The sequence below is a fragment of the Rhipicephalus microplus genome, chromosome 9 (assembly GCF_043290135.1).
Source record: "Rhipicephalus microplus isolate Deutch F79 chromosome 9, USDA_Rmic, whole genome shotgun sequence".
Taxonomy (NCBI): Eukaryota; Metazoa; Arthropoda; class Arachnida; order Ixodida; family Ixodidae; genus Rhipicephalus; species Rhipicephalus microplus.
The window spans coordinates 120,082,096-120,088,603 of record NC_134708.1 but is presented as its reverse complement, the minus strand read 5'-3'; the positions used below and the strand labels follow the sequence as shown (position 1 = coordinate 120,088,603).

Here is a 6,508-nt window from a genome sequence, read left to right as displayed (position 1 = left end):
TACGACGCTTTCTCGGACTGGTCAATTTTTATTGCCGCTTCATCTCTACATGCTCTACACTGCTGCAGCCTCTGGAAGCACTACTCTCGATTTCATAAGCAGAGTCAGCCGCACTTTTCTAGGACACGGTCGCGGATCAAGCTTTTGCCGCCGTTAAGACCAAGCTCGCCCAGGCCAAACTCCTGCACCACCCTTCACCAACTGTTACCAAACTTGTTTTGAAGCTGTCTAGCACGCTCGTTACGCCGTCCTATTTGGTGCGTCGGGTGCATATTCCTTGGAATCAGCGGAACAATCAAGCGGTCGCGGACTGAGGTAAGGACCTCCAACTTTTCTCCTTGCTGAGCGTGATATCTGATGCCCAGCGACTCAAGGATGTGTCGACCCGTCTTTGATCTGGTTAAGCGTTCGTATTGCGCAACGTCATGGGCCTCAATTAACTCGTCGAGTGAGCTGTGAAGTCCGAGCTCTTAATATCTTTCGGTACTCGCGTCGATCGGGAGGCCGATAGCTCTCTTAGAAGCCTTTCGTATCATGCAGTTGATTTTGTTTTTTTCTTAGCCTATCCACTTGAGGTAAGGGGCAACGTATGTTATTCAGCTTATCGCGTAGGCCTTCACGAGACGGATCGCGCAGTGTTCGCGCAGACCGTTACGTCTATTCGTGATACGACGCAAAAGTCTGATCGCGTCGTCTACTGAACGACAGAGTCGGCGCACAGTCTCACCATTATGGCCATTCGCCTGTATGTGTACACCCATAATTTGAATTTTGTCTACGTGTGGTATGGGAGTGCCGTCTGCCAACAGAACACGTATTTTGAAGAATTCCCTTTCCTCGCCACGTGGGGTTTTGCGACCTCTGCTTGTGGGATTGTGGATTAAAAGTTCGGACTTGGTTGCTACGCACTCGAGGCCCGTTTCTTGCAAGTACTCCTGAACTTTGTCTACTCCCACCTTCAGCGTTCTCTCGACGTGACCGTCACAACCTCCTCCGGGAACCCAGAGGGTGATGTCGTCCGCGTATATACTGTGATACAGTGCGGGTATTTCGATTAATTTCTCTGGTATCCCCAATAGCACTAAATTAAAAGTAATGGTGATAATAAGGAGCCTTGTGGCGTGCCCGTCGAGCCCATTTCAAATTCTTGTGACTCTTGGTCGGCGATCACGACACTTTCGCGCCTGCTTGCAAGAAGATCACGTATGTAATTGTACATTTTTCGACCTAGACCAAATGACTCAACTTGTTTCAGTATCGATTGGTGTTTGACGGTATCCCATGCCTTTTTAGTATCCAGGCCAAGAATCGCCTTGGTGGAGCTCGTAGTGTCGTCAACAATGTGGTGCTTTAGCTGAAGTAGGGCATCCTGTGCGGAGAGGTTGCGGCGGAATCCCAGCATGGTGTGCGGAAATGCGTCACGGTCTTCTAGAAAGTCGATTACCCTAATGAGAACTGCGTGCTCCATGACGTTTCCTACACAGGACGTAAGCGAAATTGGCCTCAGATTATCGAGCGCAATTTGCTTGCCTGGTTTAGGTATCATGACAACTCGAGCTATTTTCCGCGCTTCGGGATAGGAGCAGTCTCTCCAGCAGTCGTTGACATAAGTAACCAATCGGGATATTGACTCATCATCTAAATTTCAGAGAGCCTTGTTGGTAACCCTGTCAGGTCCTGGCGCCGACCGGGAGTTCAGTTTGAAAAGGACTGCCCGAATTTCTGCTTCGCTGAAACCTGCGTCTACTTTATCATTATCAACTTCATCGTAATCAGGTTGCTGGGCGCTGTCTTCCGTCCTAAAGTAACGGCCTCTTTCTGCGACGAAGATATTTGCACCTTCATATTCTTTAACAAGTCTCCGAGTTTTATGGCCTTGGGCGACCCGAGTCTCCTCTGGATCCAACAGATTCCGAAAGAGACGCCAAGCACCCGCCCCACGCATCTGCTTCTCCAAGCCATTACAGATGTCTTCCCACTGTGCCATACATACTTTCAACGCGTGTTCCTCGATCTGTCTGCCTAACTGTGCCATGCATTTTCGCAATGCCCGATTGTGTCTTTGGCGTTTCCACCTTTTAAGTAGGGCTTGCTTTGCTTCCTATATATGAGCAGCCAGCTGTCGATTACTTCAAGCTTCGCCTCCGGCGGAATGTCACACGTTGCCCCATCTACGTCCCTATTGAGCGTCGCAGTCCATTCGTCTATATTCGTGATCTGCTCGCCACCGCGCCCTCCTTCTTCTAGTTTCTTCCGCAACGCGTCCCACTTTACTAGTTTAAGTTTACGGCCATTTCCTTTTGAGCATGATCCACGATCACTCGGGTCCGTGTCAATTATATTCTCTATAAGCGAGTGGTCACTCCCCAAGTCCTCTTGCATGTTTTGCCAAGACGCTGCGGTTACATTCGATACGAACGCAGGGTCTGGCAGCGTGTCTGCACTCACGCTATTGCCCCTGCGTGTTGGATCGGCGGTGTTCGCGACGAGTTCAAGACGTAGATCTTGCGAGTCTTCCCAAAGGTGTTTGCCTTTAGGCGTTTCACGCATGTATCCCCAGGCCCCGTGCGGTGCATTAAAATCACCCGTGACTAGCATAGGTTCCCCGTTGGTGGCCGTGCTAGCCATTCGGAGCAGCTCCCCTTATCGGTGCTGCAACGTGGGTTTACTGTATACGTTAAGGACAAACAGTCCTCACCCACGCCTAGGAATTAATTCTATGAAAACGTGTGGTATATTTGCACACTCAAGTTCACGCTGCGCCACTGTGACGTTACGTCTAACAAGCACGTGTCGATGTAGCCGTTGTCGACTACATCGACACGGCAACGACAAGTCGACTACATTGTCGTTGTCGATGTAGTCGAAAATGCTTCGCAGTTTCCGACTACATCGACAACGACAAGCGCGACAGCTGTCGGTCGGTCGGTCGGTCGGTCGGTCGGTCGTATACACTGGAAATGATCAATGCTTCGCATTTTCCGACTACATCGACAACGACAAGCGCATGTCGTTGTCGACGTAGTCGGAAAATGCGAAGCATTGACCAAGTACTCAGGATGTTAGGTTGAAAAACTCTTTATCGATCAAGCTGACGCGTACCGACGTATGTTTCTTCCATGACAAACGTATCAAAAGGGAGCACCAGGGCCATCGGGTGAATTTTCTTGTATTTTTTCAGTGGAGGACACGCCCACCACTTGTAGCGCCACATTCGGTGGTTGAAGGCGTCGTCATCTGGAAACACCTCGTCGTTTGAGAGCACAATAACGGGTGTCCTGGAGATGGTCTCGTCAGCAGTGTACTTGATAGCCACCGAGTCTACGTCACCACAAAAATTTTTTTGACAGTATCGAAAGCGGACGACTCACAGTTTGGCTCGTTCCATACCAGGATGCGACGGCCCACGGTGTCCTGTAGTGGAAAGCTAGTGTAGCGGTTAAAGTTGCGAATGGTACCGTGGTTAATGTAAAATGAAAGAACAGGATCGAAAAAAAACTTTTTGCCTGCACTCGGAGGGGACACGATTTCCATGCAATTTTTTTTTCGGGATCGCCTTCTCGACCAGGCTGTACAAGTTGTTGACAAAGACCGACACTTCCTCGTGGTTGCCGTGAAACTGAAAGTTTAAAAGTTCCATCATGGCATCAAACGACGCGGGCACATCCATGTAAAAGGTAGCGAGGTTGCCATGTGGGGCGTCAAAGAGTGGCTGCGTGTTCTTGTACATTTAAATGAAGTCGAGGGTGGAGTGCGAACACATCTCATCATTAAACACTTGGATGGCTCGTTGAAGGCGCTTGTCGTCCAGGCGAATAAACCGAAAGACCGGGTCCGCCAGCCACTTGGGACTGCGCACAATGTTGCTCAACGGCGATATGGGGTTTTTGCGTAGCCAGTCGTAGATGGATTCTTCCGACGCTCTTTTTGCACGTTTTCGGTACTTTGTACCCTTTATTGCGCATACTTTGTCAGCGTCTCCACAGCTCGTCTGACCTCCATGGGCGCCGTCACATGCAACTGAATGCGGAAGTTTCGGGTGCAGTATTTCCAAAACTCGGCCGGGCTCGTGTCCAGGACCTTGGAATTGTCCCAAAACTTCATTTTTAATGTCGCGACCCCAATCGCCTTCTCCCACTTCAAGGTATTCTAATAGTCGGGGCTGACTATTGAGATACTGGACGAGATTGTAGTGGTCCCATGCGCTGGCGTTTGTAGACCAAATTGACGAGCGATTTGGTCGTCTGGCGAAGCCAGCGAAAATAACACATCGGCGTGTGCCGTTGCTACAGCTGCAGTCGTGTAGGACGTGGACGGGTGGTAGAGTGGTTTCTCGTGTGTGGAGTGCGACGGCTGCGACTCCGTACTGGGTGGGTCCTTGTTCGAATCCTCTGACAATGTCATTACAAATTGTCTGAGCCTCTCCGTCGTCTCGAGGGGGAAACACATCGTGCACAAGCTTTCTTCGTCTTGGAATTGAGTGTAACTGCAATGCCCAGCGTGGAGGGGATTGTAAACTTTTTCCATCTCCTCTAGACCCTGTTCCTGGTTCGGGAACGTTTGAATTTGATATTTTTCCCACGCCTCGATCAGGCTCCGCAAGTGTCGCCATGGTTTCATTAATGTCATAGGCACGGTTTTCGTGGCTCGAACCAATAAACTGTAGTATGTCCCTGGGAATATAGACGGCGTCACCAAAAAGCACTTCCAATTGGTAATATAACAGTACCTCGTCTTCTTGTTCATCATGCTGACGTTTACGTGGTTCGGCCGTGGTCTTTATTCAAAGAGCAAGAAAGCAACAATTCAGAGTATAGTATCATTAGGTAGAAAGAGGGTCTTATCGAAGGTGTCTTTAGTGTCCGCTTGAGGTCCTCCTGAGTGAACAGCCGGTTGGCGACTGCGTTTTTTGAGCTATTAGGGACCCCTTTATATACCTGTCGTGGTGGCACCGCGCTTGCAGGAAAGTCTTGCACAACTACTAGTTAATACGCGCTATGCCCTTGCGAGACAATTATGCAAAGCAGACAAGGCGTTGCTTTAGTTACTATGAAAAAACCCAGCCCTTGAACAACTACTAGTTAATATGCGCAATGCCCTTGCGAGACGATTATGCAAAGCAGACAAGGCGTTGGTTTAGTTACTATGAAAAAAGCCAGCCCTTGACCAACTACTAGTTAGTATGCGCAATGGCCTTGCGACACGATTATGCAAAGCAGACAAGGCGTTGGTTTAGTTAATATTCCGCGAGTGCTTGCAGCCCTCTGCAAAGCATGGGCTCACTACTTATTTTTTCTTGTATGTCGTCGTCGCTGTAGCTCCACTCAGAGAAAGTACATATATATATATATATATATATATATATATATATATATATATATATATATATATATATATATATATATATATATATATATATATATATTGCCCTTAGTCTTTGACGACAAAGACAGTGACGCTCCAGTCATAAAAAGTCAAACGAAAAGCTTTCTTTCATCTTGCTTTTATTGTGGAATAAAAGGCACCGAGAGCAAGGAACGCTGCTGCGCTTCCGCCACTTTTTGGAGCTCGGCCTTGTGTTCGGTCACCTCGGTCTCCGTGCGAGCAAGGTTTACTGGACGCCCGTGACGTGTGAGGCTGTTGTAACTTGCTTTGATGTTTTCGTTGGTGTGACGCAAGTATGGCCTCACGCTTGACGGCAGAGTCACGCTGTCGGGTACTATGGTGTCCACGTCAGAATGAACCACCAATTCTGTGTCAATTTGAAAGAAAGCGGCAATATCTTGGAAAGTTTCAGTACCGCCGGGATTGTCCTCGTTTGACTTGCTTACCGCCAACACACCGAAACTCAAACTCGGCTGAATGTTGAAATGTATCATCGGTTTTAAACCCCGGGTAAAGTAAGTACTTTTCATAGGGTCTAAATATTTCACGTGGCGCGTGTGCATATCGTCGGGCCGAACACGCATGGTGACGTTCAGGTCTGTCTTTTGCTCGTACCGATACGTGTATGAAACTGTCACCCCGACACAGCTGAATTGGCACCCAAATGAAGAAGACGACAACGTGGTTGTAGTGGGCTGGACCCTCGAGCTTCTCCCGTTGGCCTGCATGACTGTGCGCTCTTTAAGCCGTTAGCAAGACCAGCTCTCAGTGAATAAATCTTCCCCGTAACATCTTTTGGTGGAAGGTGCGGGTTCTTCACACAACCCGGCTCTGGAACTCCGCAGTGGACGCCAGCTTTCTCCAGCCGCGATGCCTGAAATTGGCACTCAGGCCTCGCCATCCGCGCCGGCTCCATCACCCGTGATTCCCCCCCATCTTCTCGACCCTGGCACGTTTTCCGGGACCGACAGCACGGACGTCGAAGAATGGCTCGCATTATTCGAGCGCGTCAGCAAGCACTACAGGTGGGACGAAACGCTTATGCTGGCAAATATTCTGTTCTACCTAAGGGGTACGGCACGCGCCTGGTATGAGACGCATGAAGAAGAATCAACCAGCTGGG

General features: G+C 49.2%; 1 pseudogene; it reads right to left on the bottom strand.

Moving 5' to 3' along the window:
* Positions 1-3,079: 3,079 nt before the first annotated feature.
* LOC142772339 (uncharacterized) lies at positions 3,080-4,104 on the bottom strand (annotated as a pseudogene).
* Positions 4,105-6,508: the final 2,404 nt, after the last annotated feature.